This window comes from Phyllostomus discolor, chromosome 4 (genome assembly GCF_004126475.2).
Source record: "Phyllostomus discolor isolate MPI-MPIP mPhyDis1 chromosome 4, mPhyDis1.pri.v3, whole genome shotgun sequence".
In the NCBI taxonomy this organism is placed as follows: domain Eukaryota; kingdom Metazoa; phylum Chordata; class Mammalia; order Chiroptera; family Phyllostomidae; genus Phyllostomus; species Phyllostomus discolor.
Window position 1 is genome coordinate 107226715 of NC_040906.2, and position 18496 is coordinate 107245210.

Genomic DNA, 18496 nt, shown 5'->3' on the forward strand with positions numbered 1-18496 from the left:
CCGTGAGGAAAAACACGGCTGACCTTTGGCCATGGCAGAGATGAAGGTTGAGAACAGCCTTAACCCTTGCCTCGAGCGTATGTTTCACGATACAGTCTTTCCTATAAGTCAGCCGGGCAACTGCTCGGTGAGCTGCCTGCTGAGCAGCCAGCACCAAGGCATAGACGAGAGTCACGTGCAGTAACTGTGCTATTCACTCAGCCTCTATTGAATGCAGGCTCACTCAGAGTAGAACATGAACACACATTAATGCCTTACTCACACTCTAGCAAACTAGAGGGAATATAACACACAGGCAATCAGCAGGGGATAATGAACTAGAGTCCCAGAGTCTCAGCCAATGGGTCTGGGAGACAGCACAGTGGGCAAGGGAGCCATCAGCATCGTGGAAGGAAGAGCCGTTCTCATGGGTGGCAGAGGGTAACAGTCTCAGTCCAGCAGGGCAGAGCCTCTGGTGGCCGATGCCAAGGGAGATCAGCGTGGCGTGCGGCAGCACGCTGGTGTGTGGAGCTCAGCTGTCCAGCAGGGGTTTGCAGCCTGCCTCACTTATACCCTTCAGGGTCATGTACTCCACCCCTCTGGGTCTCTTGATAAGTGTTTTGGCACCCCTGATGATGAGGGGGTCATTTCCCTAGGAACCCCTATCTGCCAGGGAGAGGGGTCCCCTGCTCTGCACACACGGCTGTTCTGGTCATGTGTGCAGATACCTTAGTTGTGCTTCCTTGCTAGATGTGTCTGGTGTGACTTATACAGTTTCCTTCTTGAACCAAATTGCCATGACTGACTGGCAGCCATCTCAGTTGACATGAGTGATGTCATTTTGCTTTACATAGTTTATCCTGTCCTGACCAGACCAATGCCATTTTATTGGTCCTACTTTCCATGGTTCTTATTGACATTGTTGAGCCACTCAGTTAACCAGCAATGTTACCATTTCGCCTCTGGCCACCTTGTTACAAGACAGCAGAAATGTCCTCATTGTTGAAGCTGTTTGAGCCAGGTTCAGGTTGGGACATCCTGGATCTCGCTCCAGTACAATACACCTGCTGCCTCCTAGAAGAGCTGTGAGACCATTTGGTATAAAAGCCCAGGTGGGAGGTACCTCCTCACGAGAGACAGACCTAGCCTTATCCAGGGGGATGGGGCGAAACAGCTCAGTTAGGGGTTATCCTCATCCAAAACCATGGATGACAGAACCTTGCCCAGCTAACGCTAAAGGACTAGACCAACTGGCTCACTGGGGTCCCTTTCAGCTCTGAGCTCCACGGCTGTGTGACACCACCTCATTCCGCCCCAGCACAGCTGCTCCCCCATTCCATGGGTGCGTGCGTACTGGGGATGTGCACGGGGGAAGGGTTGTAGCACCAACGGGAGCTTATTCTGCCTCACACTCAACACCACGGGAAGCCCCAGCAGGACATGAGCATGGTGATCGGAGTGGTAAGTTGGGGTGGACCAGAGGCTGTTACATGGGGTGGGGTCACTAAGAGGGGAGTCCAGACCACCAGGGGGTGAGTTGGGGATGGAGTGGTGACCGGAGGAAGAATGAAGTCAGGTGAAGGCAACGACACATTCAACGATTTTATGACGTGGCTTGGGGCTGTGGGTGACAGATGGTTTGTCAGATCAGTTCATCAGGACTAATGGGCTGCTCTGTTACCTGCCCATGGGACAAGCTGGGTGCAGGTTTGAATGGGGGCTTCTGGAGACACTGGCTTTGAAGCCAGACACGATTCTACTGGCGGGATTTCAGGCACCTTGAACAAGATGGTGGAGGGAGGGGTACTTGGGGGAAAGCAGGGATTTTATCACCCTCAAATCTTCAAGTAACTCTCCTGTCAATTAATTTCAAAAGCAACTAACTATTGAGCAACTAGAATGAGCAGATGAGAAAAACACAATTACCACCCACTGCTGCCTTGACAACCTGGAGTGGGGCAAGGACACCATCCACTCCCAGCTCAGGCTCACTTCCTCCTGGTGGCCTTTTCAGAGTGGTGGCCTCCCCCCGCCAGCCCATCCCTCTGCTCCCCCTCTCAGCTAGGTTACCCTCCTGCTCCCTGTAGCCAAATTAGCCCCCCTCAAGGCCCTATTTCAGCTGAGTTAGCAACGCCCCACATTGAAACTGGTCCAGTGTGGGACTTTCCACCCACCCGCGGCTGTGCCCACACAGCGGGAGGCACGGAGAACAAGGCAGGGGACAAAGTCCTGAGAGGCAGAGAGGAAGCCGAGGCCCGCCTGGGTGGTTCCACCGGGGAAGGCTTAGGGAAGAGATGGACAGAAGGAAGGGCTCAGTGTGGGGACAACATGTCAGGGAAGGTAACAGAAGTGCAGGAAGCACAGGCCAGGCCCTGGAGAAGGAGGTGAAGTCACCTGGCAAGGTTAGATGGAAGATGCTGGTTAGGTGGAAGAAGGTCAGATTCAAATGCCTCGGTGCTGCAGCCTGGGGAAGCCCCCAGAGAACCCTTTGCAGGGACATTCACCATTGTAAAGCTTTATGTGGGCAAATTATGATGTACTAGGTGCTAGCTTAGGTGTTTTACCTGGATTTCTTCTTTTAATCCCCTCAAGGACCCAATAAGATAGATATCAGCACCCATTCGATGGCTGAGGAGACTGAGGCACCCCAAGGACCAAGCGGCAAAGCCGGAACTAGAACCTCAGGCTCCTGAGCCTGTTTCCCACCAGGACCGACCATTCAATGAGAAACTTACTGGGGGCCATGTACCTCAGAGAGAGCATTTCTCTCAGTCACCCCATCCGCCCTGCTGAGACTGACCAGAGGGCAGGGTTGTGGTACACTCTCCCCCCTGCACCCCCAGAAGTGCATCAATCTCTCTACTCAGGCAAAACCCTCAAAAGAGGGCAGGCACAGGCAGGCCTCAGCACGGTCAGTGGCCGTGTTAGTGAGCCACCTTGGAAATGGCTCCTCCACCCCCTCCGAGCCTTCAGATGACTGCAGTCGTGGCCAACATCTGAACTCCAATCTCATAATGAACTCCCAGCTGGAACCACCAGACCCCTGACTCCCACTCACTGAACTTTGGAGGGATTTCCTACTCATCAATAGATAAACAATACACGATCCATTCAGGGTCCAGCTGCGTCTGGCTGTTTGACTGTGGGCACCTTAACCTCTCTGGGCATGTTTTCTCCAGCTCAAACCCTTCTGCTGAACTCCAGACCAATGCACTTAGCAGCCCGCATTAATGCTCCTCAGGTATGGGAATTTGTTTAGGCCTGGTAGAGGCTGCAAATAACAAAATCTCACATACCAGTGGGTTTATGCTAGGCAGAAGTATATTTCTCTTACACACTCAAGAAGTCCAGCCCTGACCAGTGTGACAAGCTAGTTGGGCATCATCCTGCAAAGCTAAAGTTTGCTGGTCTGATTTCCAGTCAGGGCATATACCTGGGTTGCAGGTTCAGTCCCCAGTCTGGGCACATAGGAGAGGCGACTGATCTACATTTCTCTCCCTATCTCCTCCTCTATTTCTCCCACTTTCTTTCTCCATCCCTTCCCCCTCTCTCAAAATAATAAATAAGATCTTTTAAAAAAGGAGGCAGAGGAGGAGGAAAAGGAAGGAGGAAGAGGGAGGAAGAAGAAGAAGGAAGAAAAAGAAGGAGGAGGAGGAGGAGAAGAGGAGGAAGAAGAAAAATAGAAGATGACGACGACAATGACAACGACGATGTCCTCGTGCAGAGGCAGGCAGCCCGGGGTTAGCATGCACACTGTGTATATGCACAGTTCCCAGCAACCCAGGCTCTATCTGGTTGCTCTGTGGTATGCAGCTTTCCAAGGTTTTCTCACGGTCTAAACAGCTGCTTGTGCTCTAGCCATCATGTCCACAATCTAGCATTTATTATTTTTTAAAATTTTACAGAGAGCCTTGGCTGGAGTGGCTCAGTAGATTGAGTGGCCAGTCTGTGAACCAAAAGGTTGCCGATTAGATTCCCAGTCAGGGCACATGCCTGGGTTGTGGGCCAGGTCCCCAACTGGGGCATATAAGAGGCAACCAATCAATGTTTCTCTTACACATCAGTGTTTCTCCCCCTCTCTCTAAAAAATAAATAAATAGACTTACAGACAAAATGGAGGCATAGGCAGACAAGCTTCACCTCCTCGCACAACCGTAAGAAGGGTCATAACTAACCTCAAACAAAAACAAATGGAACTGCCAGAAAATCAAACTGCATGGAAGTCCAACCACCAATGATTTAAAGAAGAAATATTCATCTAGACGGGTAGGAGGGGCGAAATGGGGAGCCGGAGTGGAGAGGATATGGTGTGGCAGCCATGGCTAGTGGAATGGGTGGGTCCCACATTCACATGTGGTAGATAAAAATCGGGACACCTGGGGAGCAAGCAACCCCCAGTCCCAAGACAGACCACACCAAGCCCAGGGTTCCAGCACCGGGAAGATAAAGCCTAATAACTTCTGGCTATGAAATCCAGTGAGGGCTGGGGCAGCAGAAGAAACTGCCAGTCTTCAGGGGAGTCTATTTAAAGGACGCCCACAGTCCCTAGAAAGTACACAAACCCACCCACTGTGGGACTTAGCACCAGGGCAGCAGCTAGAAGGGAAGTGGAGAAGTGACTGGAAATGGGGCAAGAGCCAGCAAGTGGCATTATTCCCTCCCCGACCCCTCCCTCACATAGAGGGCCCAAAGCAGCAAGCAGGCTGCCCCACCCTAATGGAACACCAAAGGCTCCGCTCCTTACAATGTAACAGGTGTGCCAAGACAAGGAATCAAAGCAGCTCTACCTAATACACGGAAACGAACACAAAGGCTGCCAAATTGAGGAGACAAAGAAATATGGCCCAAATGAAAACACAGAACAAACTCCAGAAAAATAAGAAGCGAAATGGAGATAGCCAACCTATCAGATTTGGAGTTCAAAAACACTGGTGATAAAGATGCTCAGAGAACTTATTGAATACCACAAACCCATAAGGGAAGAATGAAGGCTACACTAAGTGAAAGAAAAAAATCCAGAAGGAACCAACAGTGAAGCCAGGGTTCAAATCAATGATTTGGAACATAAGAAAGAAAGAAATGGTCCACCAGTACTGAATAAAGACACAAGAATTTGCCTGGCTGGTGTGGCTCAGCGCATTGAGTGCCAGCCTGCAAACCAAAGGGTCACCAGTTTGATTCCCAGTCAGGGCGCATGCCAAGTTGTAGGCCAGGTCCCCAGTGGGGAGCGCACGATAGGTAACCACACATTGATGTTTCTCTCCCTCTCTTTCTCCCCTCCCTTCCCCTCTCTCTATAAATAAATAAATAAAATCTTAAAGACAAGCAGCAAACAAACAAACAAAAAAAGAAACAAGAATTCAAAAACACAAAAAGAGAATAAGACGACTCTGGAATATCTCCAAAAGTGCCAACATCTGAATCATAGGGGTGCCAGAGGGAGAGGAGGATGAGCAAGAAATTGAAAACTTATTTGAAATAATGAAAGAAAACTTCCCCAATTTGGCAAAGGAAATAGACATACAAGTCCAGAAAGCATGGAGAGTCCCAAATAAGTTGGACTCAAAGAGGCCCACAGCAAGACACATCATAATTAAAATGCCAAAGGTTAAAGATAAAGAGAGAATCTTAAAAGCAGCAAGAGAAAAGGAGACAGTTACCTACAAAGGAGTTCCCATAAGATTGTCAGCTGATTTCTCAAAAGAAACTTTGCTGGCAAGAAGGGACTGGCAAAAAGTATTCACAGTGATGAAAAGCAAGAACCTACAACCAAGATTACTCTATCCAGCAAAGCTATCATTTAGAATGGAAGGGCAGATAAAGTGCTTCCCAGATAAGGTCAACTTAAAGGAGTTCATCATCACCAAACCCTTATTCCATGAAATGTTAAAGGGACTTATCTAAGAAAAGATCAAGACTATGAGCATTAAATGACAACAACTCACAACTATCAACAAATAATCTGAAAAAACAAAAACAAACAAACAAAGCAAACAACTAGAACAGGAACAGAATCACAGAAATTGAGATCACATCAGGGGGGTTATCGGCAGGGAGAGGGAAGGGGGAGATTGGGGGAAAAGATATAGATCAGAGGTGTCAAACTCATTTTCACTGGGGGCCACATCAGCCTCACAGTTGCCTTCAAAGGGCCAAATGTAATTTCAGACTGTACAAATGCAGCTGCTCCTTAACAGTTAAGCAAGAGCTTAGCGCTGCCGCCAGGTAGAAACAAGGTGCCGGGCCGGATAAAACAAGGTGGAGGGCTGGATTCAGCCTGTGGGCCTTGTGTTTGCCACCTGTGGTATAGAGATTAAGAAGCATAACTGGTAGGTACAAAATAGACTGGGGGATGTTAAGAATAGTATAGGAAATGGAGAAGCCAAAGAACTTATAAGCATGACCCACGGGCATGAATTAAGTGGGGAGACAGTGGGAGGGAAGGGGGTAATGGGTGGAGGGGCAAAGGAGAAAAAATTGGGACAACTGTAATAACGTAATCAATAAAATATACTTAAAAAATAAAAAATAAAGCCCTAGCTGGTGTAGCTCAGTGGATTTAATGCAGGCTGAGAACCAAATGGTCACCAGTTTGATTCCCAGTCAGGGCACATGCCTGGGTTGCAGGCCGGGCCCTCAGTGGGGGCCCCATGAGAGGCAACGACACACTGATATTTCTCTCCTTCTCTTTCTCCCTCCCGTCCCCTCTGTCTAAAAATACATAAATAAAACCTTTAAATAAATAATAAAATAAAAATCTTTTCTAGAAAAATTTAATATAAGCTTTTTTTAAAAACAAGGGAAAACAGACATATTTTTGAAGAGGGGAAGGGTGGGAGAGAAGGAGAGAAACATCAACGTGTGGTTGCCTCTCATGTGCCCCCTACTGGGGACCTGGCTGGGGGCCTGTGATAGGCAACTCAAACACACTGATGTTTCTCTCCATCTCTTTCTCCCTCTTTTCCACTCTCTCTAAAAAGAAATAGTCTTTTAAAAAAAACACACATTTTGCTTAGTCCTGGCCGGGTTTCTCTCTCTCCCCCTTTCTCTCTCTCTGTAAAATCAATAACTAAAAAAAATTTTAAATAAAATAAAAATATTTTGCTTATTTTCCACTGACCACATCTCATAAGGGAAACAAGAAAACATAACTGGTGTTTTGACATAGACACAGTCTATGTCAAATATAAACATAGACATAGTCTATGCTGGTGGTCACCATGTGCTCAGGTAGAAATACAGAGATTCAGTACTCAGGGAAAGGGGACACAGGCATGTGGGACAGCACCCTCCAAGCTACTGCCCAGTGACAGGCTTTTATTAATTTTGTGTGTGTTTATTCTTCATGATAAAATAATATAGAAAACTGAGGTCCAAAGAAGGGTTACAGAAAGTTGGTGGCTGTGCCAGAAGTAGAATCTGCCCACCTTTTATGTTTATAAATATTTATAGTTATATTTTTTTAAATAACAAAGGGCCCTGGCTGGTGTGGCTCAGTGGATTGAGTGCTGGCCTTCAAACCAAGGGGTGGCCAATTAGATTTCCAGTCAGGGCACATGGCTGGTTTGGGGGCCAGGTCCCCAGTAGGGGGCGCTCGAGAGGCAACCACACACTGATGTTTCTGTTTTTCTCCTTCCCTTCCCCTCTCTCTAAAAATAAACAAAATCTTTAAAAAATAATAAAAATAAATTAAAAAACGTATCCTTGGGTAATGATTTTTTAAAAAGAAAAATAAATAAAATATAGCTGATACTGTTCCTAAATCAAATAATATGTGCTCATTATAGAAAATACAGAAGTATGTTTTTAAAGAAATATTTTCTAAAACCATTTTTTTAAAAGATTCATTTATGTATTTATTTTTAGAAAGGGTAAGGGAAGGGGAAAGAGGGGGAGAGAAACATCAGTGTGTGGTTGCCTCTCATGTACCCCTACTGAGGCCCTGGCCCACAACCCAGGCATGTACTCTGACTGGGAATTGAACCACCCAGCATCTGGTTCACAGACCAGCACTTAATCCACTGAGCCATACCAGCCAGGGCTAAAAAACTATTTTAATTACCCACAATTATGCCCTTCATAGAGATCCCCATTATTACTATATTGGTATAATATATATCTTCAAATTGATATCTTCAATTTTCTTCCCATGTGTAGATAGAGAGATAGACTGATGGATAAATTTTAAAAGCAAACAGGATCATTCTGCATATAGTGTTCCCCAGCATTTTATTATGAAAATTATCAGACAGCCAAGCTGAAAGTATCGTTCAGTGGCCCCTCACACCCACCACCTGGGCTCCCCCATTAACCGTACACTATTACTTGACTTACTGCATAGTTATCCAACTGGAAGAGTGTGGTTGGTTTTTTAATGATCATACAGTAATAGCGAGCTCTTTGGTGAGCAGTTCTAGGAACTGACTTGTACAGGCACATGTAACCACCACAGTCAGGGTTCAGAACAGTTCCGTCAGCCTCAGAACATTCCCTCTCGCCACCTCTTACAGGCACACCTTCCCGCACACCTCAGCCCTAGAACCACTGAGCTGTTTTCAACACCATTGTTTACCTTTGCTATGGAGTCGCAGAAATTGAAACATGCAGCCTGTAATCTTTTGGGATGGGCTTCTCTCAACCATGTCTCTGTGAGTGGCAACAGTTCATCCTTCTTACTGTCAAGTGGTATAGTCCACGGAATGGATACACCACATTTCATCACGTACCCACTGTCCCAACTGGGTTCCTTTCAGTTTTTGGTGACTATGAATAGAACTGCTGTTAGCATTCTTGTATGAATGTCAGTTTTACTTCTCCAGGGTAAAGACCCAGGATGGGATTGCTGGGTCACTGTGGTTTTAATTTGCACTTACCCAGTAGCTAATGATGTTGAATATCTTTGCACGTTTATTCACCATCTGCATATCCCCTTGGGTGAAGTGTCTGTTCAACTGTTTTGCTCATTTTAAAATCAGTAGGTCTTTTTCTTAGTGTCGAGTTTTGAGGGGGTTTTGTTTGTTTCCTGAAAACAACGCTTTTGTTAAATGTGTGATTTGTAAGTATTGTCTTTTAAACTATAATCTGTCGTTTCACTCTTAACACTGTCACAGAGTACAAGGCTTTGATTTTAATAGTCTAATTTATCAGAAAAATGTTTCATGGATTGTGCCTTCAGTGGTACATTTAAGAACTCTTTGACTAACCCCCAGGTCACGAATATTTTTCTCCTACGCTTTCTTCTGGGAGTTTTGTAATTTTAGGTTTCACACTCAGACCTATGATTCATTTTCAGTTAATTTTAGTCTAATATGTGAGGTCTAGGACACGTTTCATTGTTTTTGCATGTAGGCGTCCAGTTGTTCCAGCACCGTTTGTTGAAAAAACTGTCCTTTTTCCATTGAATTGCTTTTGTACCTTCGTCTAAATTAGTTGGCCAAATTTGCGTGGATTTCTTTTTCTCTTTTTTATTCTCACCGAGGACATTTTTTCATTGTGAGAGAAACATCAATTGGTTGCTTCTCTTAGGTTTCTCAATCGGGGATCGAGTCCACAACCTAGGCATGTGCCTTCGCCTGGAATCAAACCTGCGACCTTTCGGTGTACGGGGCAATGCCTCAACTGCCTGGGCCACACTGGCCAGGTACGTGGGTCTATTTCTTGAGCCTCTATTCTGTTTCTTTGACCTGTGTGCCCTTCCCAACAGCAGCACAGTCCTTTTTAAAAATAATTTTGTTTATTGACTTGAGAAACATCGACCTGGTGTTCCACCCACCCATATGCCCACCTGTGGGCTCCTGCATGCGTCCCAGGGGGGTCGGACCCCAAACCACGGTGTATGAGGACAGCGCTCCCCCAGCCCAGCTACCCAGCCCAGATGCTACTCTTTCCATTACTGTTGCAAGTCCTGTTGTAAATTCTAAATCAGGTAACACAATCCCTCCAACTTTATTCTTCTTTTTCAAAATTGTCTTAGCTATTCTAGTTTCTTTGCCTTTCCACATAAATTTTAGAAGCAGCTTGTCTATGTCTACAAAAATTCCTGATGGGATTTGACTGGAGCTGTGTTCAACTGACAAATCAGTTCTATGGGTTGAATCGTGTTTCCCCGGGAAGGTACGTTGAAGTCCTAGCCTGGACCTAATACATCACCTCAGAACATGACTATCTGGAAACAGGTAACTGTGGATATAATTAGTTCAGATGAGGTCATAGTGGAGTAGGGTGGGTCCTTAATACAATATGCCCGAGGTCCCTATAAGAGAAAAGACACAGACACACGGGAGAACTCACATGACAGCAGAGGCAGGTGTGAAGGTGCTGCAGCCACAGCCAAGGAACACCCAGGAGAGCGGGCAAATCACCAGAAGCTGGAAGAGGCCAGGGAGGGACTCTGGGAGGCTGCAGAGTGAGCATGGCCCTGCTGACACCTTGACCTCAGACTTCTAGCATCCAGAGCTGTGAGACACCTCTATTGTTCGAAACCACCCAGTTTGTGCTACTCTGTTATGGCAGCTGCAGAAAACAAATTCAATTAGTTTGGAAAGAAACTGCATCTTTACTATGTTGTCTTCCAATCCATGAATGCAGTATATTTATTTAGATTTTCTTTGATTTCTTTCATCAACATTTTGTTTTCAGCATAAACACCCTGTGTATGTTTTGTTAGAGTTTATACTCAAGTGTTTATTTTTTTCTTCCTTTCCTTTTGGAGCTATTACAAATAGTATTGTCTTTGTTAATTGTTCATTGTTAGCATATAAAATATGACTGATTTTTTTGTGTTAGTCTTGCACCTTGCAGTCATGATGAACTCAGTTATTACTTCTAAGACTTTGAAAAATTATATTGTTATAAAACATTTTGTGATATTTCATCTTAATTTGAAAATACAAGGGAGAATCTTTTTCTATCAACTTGCAAAGAGCTTTAAAAAGGAGCAATTCCCATCTGTTGGACATTTACGCTGTTTCCTTTTGTTGTCACTGCTATTATTAATGGTGAAATGAATTTCAGATTCTGGGACATCAATCTCTGACCCCTTTTCTAATTCTGTCGGAGCAGAGATTCCTAGAAATGGGATTAGCAGGTCGAAGGGCTGCACCTTGCTACCGCACAGGGCTCAGCTGCTCTCCAGAAAGGCCACACCGACCCATCCCCGCTGGCACTGTGGCAGAGCACCAAATGCTCTGAAATGTTGTCGGCACTGGGAACAAGCATTTTAAAGCTCTCTGCCATTTGGTAGGAGAAAAACAGTATCTCCCTTGCATTTTAAAATAATCCTGTCTAAAATGCTAACCTGTCCCACCCCTGCTAAAAACCTTCCATGGCTTCCTTCAAAATAAAGTCCATGCCCCTGGCTGACAGGTGCGTGCAGGGTATCAGCTCCTGTTTACTCCCTATATTGTTAATTCCACTGCGTCCTTCTTCTGCCCTCTACCAGGCGCTACAGCTCAGCTGGCAGCTTCTGAAACTCATGGCAAAACTCTTCCCCCTCTAAGACACTGCCTGGAATGCAGGTGTGCTCACCCTGCTGGCCCCTCCCCAAGGCACCCATGGAGGTACCTAGGAGAGGTTACAGTGGTGGTTCTGAAGCCAGACCAATGGCCTTCCTGTCCAGCTCTGCTACATGGCCATGGAAAAGGCCACCTTTCTGTGCCTCAGATACTACACTGTAAAAGGGCAGTAAGGACGGCAGCTGTCTCCTAGAGTTGTAAGGATTAAATGAGTTAATAAGAGTACATCAGAACCGTCTGGTGCTCAGGGAGTATTAATACATCTTAGCTGCTATTGTTGTTATTCACAGCTGCCCCTCCCTGATCTGGCCCGTCACCCACAGGAAACAGTCCACTGCCACCACCCTTATTCCACTGTGTTGCTTCTTAAATGCATGAGCCTCATGTTTCTCTTCTATCAATAAATGAAGCGAATAACCCCACACCTGCTTCAGACTCACAACAATGATTTAAAGAGCTAATATGTATCCAAGTGCTTTTTAATGTTGTACATCACTTTGGAGAGGGTTATTATCTCTGTCCCCCTCCCCCCATCGGAAGGAGGGAGCAGGATGACAGTGAGAGCTGCAATTTACTGGGTGCCTGTGTGGCGGGTCCTTCAGTGTCCCCCTGCTGTGCGGCAGTTGGGGCCCTGGCAGGAAATGGAGCCCACCCCAGGGCCTTCAAGAAGCTCTAATGGAGGAGCTCTTTACGGGGGTGCAGGCAATGAGGGGTGGTGGGGCGCAGGGGCCAGCGATGGTTGTAAGTCACTGTACCTCCTAGGGCCTAAAGGCTGGAGCAGAAGCTACATGCCCCAAGCCCCAGCCATTAAGGGACACAGAGCAGCCAGCTCAGGAGCCAAGCAGGGCCAGAGCAGGGGAAGGAGCACCCCAACTTCTCTCCCCTTCTAGGATGTCCTGCGCTAGGCACTGCCCAACAGAGAGCCAGCTGGCAAGGGGGCCTGGGGCCCAGGGCCAAGTGGTCAGCCTTCCAGACACTGCACTGGTCAGAGCAGAATAAATGGGGTGAGTGAAGGGTGGACGGATGAAGGGAGAATAACAAGCGCAGGGAGACTGGGCTATTCTCCACCGTCACCACCTCTGATTCTGCAGACGAGAAGACTGAGGCCCAGAGACGTGAATAACGTGCCCGCTCTCTCAGAGCTGGCAAGGTGAGGCTGGGGGTGATAGCGGGGCTCAGATGGGTGGTCCCTCGCCCAGCCTCCCAGGTGTTGGCTGGGCTCAGGGGCAGCAGCACCCACCGGCTGCTGTCTCCCTCCTTTCTCCTCCCTTCCTCTCACTTGTCCCTTGCCCCATCCTCTCACCTGCTGTCTGCCTTGGCCTCTGAGAAGGGTTTTGGCTCCCTCTCCGTTTCTGTCCTTCTCCCCTTCATCTCTCTCTCCTCCCATCTTCCCGGTCTCCCTCTTCCAGTCTCGCCTACAGCGGCTCTCTGCCTTGTCATCCATCGCCCAGAGCTCAGATTCTCGGCACCTCAACTCTCTAGGTTGTGCCCCTTCGTCTCCCATCTCCGCCTCCACATCCCCCCATTTCCGCCTCCACATCCCCCCATCTCCGCCCAGGCACCGGTCCCTGCATGTCCGCCTCCGGTCCCCCCCTGTCCCTCCGCCCCCTGCAGCAAGCTCGGTGGCCGGGGTGGGGGGCGGGGAGCTGGCGCGGCGCCCGGCCTGAGTCACACGCATGAGGCAGCGTGAGTCAGGCGCGGAGGGAAGTCCCTACGGAAGGGGCTTTCGGAGCCGCAATCGAATCGCGGGGAAAGAGAAAGTGTTCGGAACGCTCCTTTGACACAGTGACCTTGTGTGAGCCCAGGCCGGACACACCCCCACACTCTACCCACAGACAACACGCACCCTAGCCCACCACGGCCCTGCCGTCACGTCTGCTCCCAGGTGCGCGGCTGCCAGAGGCGGCGCGCGGGGACTCCCTCCCCGGGGGCCAGGCGGGGCCGGGCGGGGCCGGGCGAGGGGCCAGCATCCAGGGATCTCAGGCTTCGCCGGTCTGTCCACAGGACAGTCTCCTCCCCAGCTTCCCAAAAGCCTGGCGAGTGCCCCAGCCAGCATCGCTCACCTGCTCCAGACTCTAGACCCTTTCCCCCACACGGGGTGGGGGAAGGGTGTCAAGAAAGGCTCCCTGGGGCCGACCAGGTCACCTTGTGGAGCCCTGTGGGTGGTAGAGGAGTCGGGCAACGTGGGTCCCTACAGGGACGCTCTCCTAACCCTGCGAGACTGACCTGCAATCGCACCGCCGGGCTCAGTTAAACAAGTATTTACTGAGCATCTACAGTAAACACCAGTGCCGGGCTCCGGAGACCCGGAATTCGCCGTGAACCGACAGGGCAGCGAACGAAATACTATGTCAACTCCCGCCCTCTAACAGAGACGTGGGGTGGGAGTAGGGGCAACAATAAATAATAAATAAGCAAATAATCTAGACCAGCACCATCCAATAGAAATGGACCAGAAGGCACATAGCTACTGTTAGATTTTCCAGTAGCCGTATTAAAATGGTAAGAAGAAACACAGGGAATTAACCGAATATATTGAAATATCATTTCAACATACAACCAAGATACAAAAAAATTAGTATTTTCACATTTGTGTGTGTGAAACAAATCTTTGGAATCTGGTGACGATCTCATGCTTCCAGCATGTAACTCAGACTCACTCCGTTTGAGAGTCAAGTGCCGGGTCTCCACCTGTGCCCAGCACTGGGTGACCCTGGGGGGGGCGGCAGAGTCCAGATGTCAGCTAGGGGCTGTGGAACAGAAAAAACCAAGAGCAGGGTAAGGGGGTGGGGAGAGCTGGGGGGGGGGGGGCAGAATTCAGAGAAGTGAGACTACAGACACTGAATTCCGGTTCTGCCATTGGCATTGGCAAGTCGCCTGGTCTTGCGGAGCCCCGGTTTCCCCATCTCTGAAATGGGGACACTATTTCTCCTGTGCGGACTGGAGGAATGCTCACTCATTAAATGTTGTTTTTGTCCCCACCCCCTCTACCTGTCTCTAGCAGTGGCCAGGGCCCAGCTTCCCAAACTTAGAGTCATATCCCCTCCAGCCCTAACACTTAATGGCCTCCAATGGCAGCCTAGCCACCACCCCCCCACCCCAGGCCCTCCATTTTTTAACCATTTCTCTCCCAGCAACATACTTAACCTCTCTGGACTTCAGTTTCACTCACTATGTAATTGCACATTTTGAACTCTTGGGGGAAAAAAAATTGTAGAGTTAATTCTAGGGGACCAAGTCACTGCCATGGTGGATGGGGGCGCCAGGTCTCAACCTCATAGTACTGAGAAGGTGAATTTCCTCTTTGGGAACCAGAAAAAGGATTTCTGCCCATGAAAATCATCCTGCTCCCAAAGACCTCTCCCACCAAGGGCAAAATAGCCAGAAAAAGGGATGCTTAGGAACAGCAGACATCTCTGGCTTGTGTGACTCAGTGGACTGAGCATGGGCCTGTGAACCAAAGGGTCACTGGTTCAATTCCCAGTCAGGGCACATGCCTGGGTTGCAGGCCAGGTCCTCAGTAAGGGATGTGTGGGAGGCAACCACACATTGATGTTTCCCTCCCACTCTCTCCTTCCCTTCCCCCCTCTCTAAAAATAAATAAATAAAATCTTTTTTTTTTTTTTTTTTTTTTAAGGAACTGTGGACAGAGTCCCAGGACCGGAGGAGAGGGAAACCCCAAGCCAAGAGGTTGCCTCATGAGGAGTGTGCGAGGAGTTCTGCATCCCTGCCTTTACACACCCCACCTCCGGGGCAAGCGGGGCAAGCAGGCCAGCAGGCCCACGAGCCCAAGGGGAATTCAGGACCAACAATGAGACCCTCAGCGGGGGCTCCATAGGGGCTCACCAAGGCCTCACCAAGGCCCCACCAAGGGTGGGAGCGACGGGTGGGAGCAAGTCCTTTGGTCCCAGACAAAGGAGGCAGCAGGGCCTGGATTTGGGAGGCAGACCTGCCCTCATTGCACCCCACCCCGAAAGCCTGGGAACCGGTAGGGCTCCCTGGATGGTGACCCAGAAATCTGACTGTCGGAGCTCCTCCCTGGCACTGCCCACATAGATCTCCACTGCTTCCCTGGCAACTGCCAGGGTTTCTTTCCCCTGGGCTTCTATGCCCACCCACTCGCCCCTCTACCCCCTGAGACCCACTCAGCCTCCCCAAGGCTACCCAGAGCCAAGGAGCTGGATTTGGGGCCATGCAGACCTCAGCATAGGCGGGGATGGGCGAGAGCATGTTCAAGCCTGGGTTTGCTCTTAGATGGACACTGCTCAGCCCTCCGGGCCACTCCAGTGTTCCAGATCCAGAGGGCCACTGGTCCCTCAGTGACTGAGTTCCTAGAAAGTAAGAAAGAAAACAAAGATGCCGTCCACTCAATTCACAGTGAGGACTAGGCCTTGGAGGACATACGACCCCAAAGGATGTACAGGGTAGGAGAGAGGCCTGGAGCCTGGGTGAGCAGGGAACGAGGCTTAGCCCAGGATGGTGGGGAGGAAGGCTGCCTGGGCCCCTCGCAGCCGCCATCTCCTGCTAGCCAGATTCCAGACCAGCAGGCTCGCCCTGCTCTGCCCGCCTCCTTCCTCCTCTGCTCTCCCGCCGTAGCCACCTCCCCTCCCCCACTTCGCTCCTCCCCCTCCCCTCCCCCCCAGCCACCTACTTTCTCTGCCCGCACCCCACCCCCCCAAGCCTCTTTCGCACTCTTTCATCCATCCATTCACCAAACTGTTGCTGAGTGCCAAGGCTCCCTTAGGCCCCGGTGCGAGGCTCCCGAGTGGGGAGGAGAAAACAAAGCTCTGGAGGAGTCCCCCAACCCCGGCCTGGAGTTGGCTCCTCCCGCACTCCAGCCCCCCTCCTTCGGCTAGGCCCCCGCCCTTCGACCTCCACCCTGCCCTCCTTTCCTTCCCGAACTCTGGCTCAGCCTCTGGGGCTGTGGGTCCAGCCCCCGTCCCATGTGCTCTGGGAGCAGGCAGGCAGCACCCCCTCCTGCCTATTCCTGGTATGGAGCTCCCCTCCCCAAGAAAAGTTCAGGGTGGGGGTTCAGGGTGACCTGGAGGGGAGGGAGCAGGGGGTGACTCAGGATACAGCTCCCCAGTTGGAGCAGCGTCCCCCTGCAGAGGCAGAAGGAGCCAGCCAGGACTCTTGCAACTACAGACTTGGAGTAGGAGGTGGCCTCCTACAGCTAGTAATGGAGGACAGTCACTTTTGAAGACCCCAGGGGGTCACCGTATCTCTTCCCCAGGCCAGGACATATTCCCACTTGAAAAGCAGGCAAGGAATAGGACAAGAAGAACACAAGTCAAGGACCATGTGACACCTTGGGGCCTGTGGCCTGGACGGACAAACTCAGCCCCCAGAGAACAGTGTCACAGGCCCACTGCCCCGACGCTTCCTTCCACTGGCTCCCATGGGTGAGGCCTTCATCGGCTACACACCTTGAAGGGGCACGTGTTTTCCACCACTTCTCAGTGGGAGGAGGCAACATGTTTGGGGCATTTTACCTGCAGAGTCTGTTGTACTAGATGTTGTCAGATAGTTCCTTAGGCCCAAGGGAAACTATTTTATTCCATGCAAAGCGTAAATGTTACTCACATTCACCTAAAGTGCAGTCTGGTGAGCTGCCACACTGCCCAGTCACCAACCAGCAACCCAGCCAGCCATTCTGCCCTGGCCAAAGGCCAAGACGGTTGTCACCTGGCCGACAGCTCCTGACGACTACACCTGAGGCCAAGGGAAAAAACAATTTCCTCTGATCGGTGGCAAATTATAAAATCCACAGGTGATACCCACTACACGTGAGTCTGAGTGCAGGAGATGACAGCCCAGAGATTCTGACCTAGTGAGACACACAGATGTCTCTGTAAGGTGCAGACCCCTATCTCAGGTCGGGCCACTCTGTCACTCCTATGGTGGTCTGCAGGCTTCCCTGCCCTTTTCTCGGCCTTGGAATTCAGGTCCCCAGCACAGCTCCCTGTGGCTGGGTTTGTGCTGACAACAGAAATCATTTTGGCCAATCATTCTTCATTCAACACGTTTTTTGAGCTTGAACACTGTACTAGACCCTAGAGATACCCCAGTGAGTCCAACTGAGAAAGTTCCCTACCCTGTAGGAGCTGACCTTTCAGTGGGGAGAACTGGAGAGAAAACACAGTGCATATCACTTTTATTGATAACAGTTCAATAGAAAAGTTAATGATACATTAGAAATTGACAAGTGCTATGGGGGGAAAACACGGTAGGAGAGGTGCAATCTTAAATAGTGTGGACAGGCAATAGTGAAGGCTGTGAGGGGCGAACCCTGAGAATATTTAGGTGAAGAGCACGTCAGGCAGAGAGAATGACAAGTACAAAGGCCCTGAGGTGAGCTCAGACCTGTGGCTGCCAGGTCTGGGCAGCGCCTGGGGAGGCTGGTGTGGCTGGAGCAGAGCAGCAGGTAGAGATGAGGTGGGGGAGGGGCGGGTTGCAGGGCCTTGTGGGCCTTTGTGAGGACCTCGTTTCCATGTGAGATGGGAGTCCCTGGAGGATTTTGAGCACAGGAGGAACATGCCTTAGGTTTTAGGCAGAAAACGATTTAATACTGAGAATTAGGTGCTTACAAAACCATTGGGAAGAACTGGAGGAGCCGGCTGTAGGCTGGGAACACTACTGTCTGCTGGCCTCTGCCTCGATGGGGCGGGGGGGGGGGGGGGGGGGGGGGGCGCGGGGGGGTGGAATCAGGAGGCCCTGCCTGAATGGCTGAGCTGTGATGGGGACAGGAGTTCTTTCTGTCACCATTCCTGACTCTTAACCCTTACAGCGGTAGCGAGTGGATGCTGGAGGTGCTGCAGAAAACCCCGTGCCTCTACAGCCCACGCAGCAATATTTCCCTTTCCTGGTTTCCTTCCAACAAATTTCACTCTTTAGTGGGACCTAATTCACATTCAAACCTGCAGCTTCAAGTAAGTGTGGAGAATGGTGCTGAATGCCAACCCATGGTGTCTGCTACAGCCCTAAGCCCATCCCCAAGTCAAACG

The 18496-nt window shown here is 49.8% G+C and overlaps 1 long non-coding RNA gene across 1 annotated transcript; it reads right to left on the reverse strand.

The window, feature by feature from the left end:
* Positions 1-13584: 13584 nt before the first annotated feature.
* On the reverse strand, positions 13585-17531 carry LOC118499892. Its single transcript, XR_004902435.1, has 3 exons — positions 17320-17531; positions 17082-17204; positions 13585-14242 (listed from the first exon to the last, which is right to left on the reverse strand). It is a non-coding gene; the product is annotated as an uncharacterized LOC118499892 (long non-coding RNA).
* Between the last annotated feature and the right edge of the window lie 965 nt (positions 17532-18496).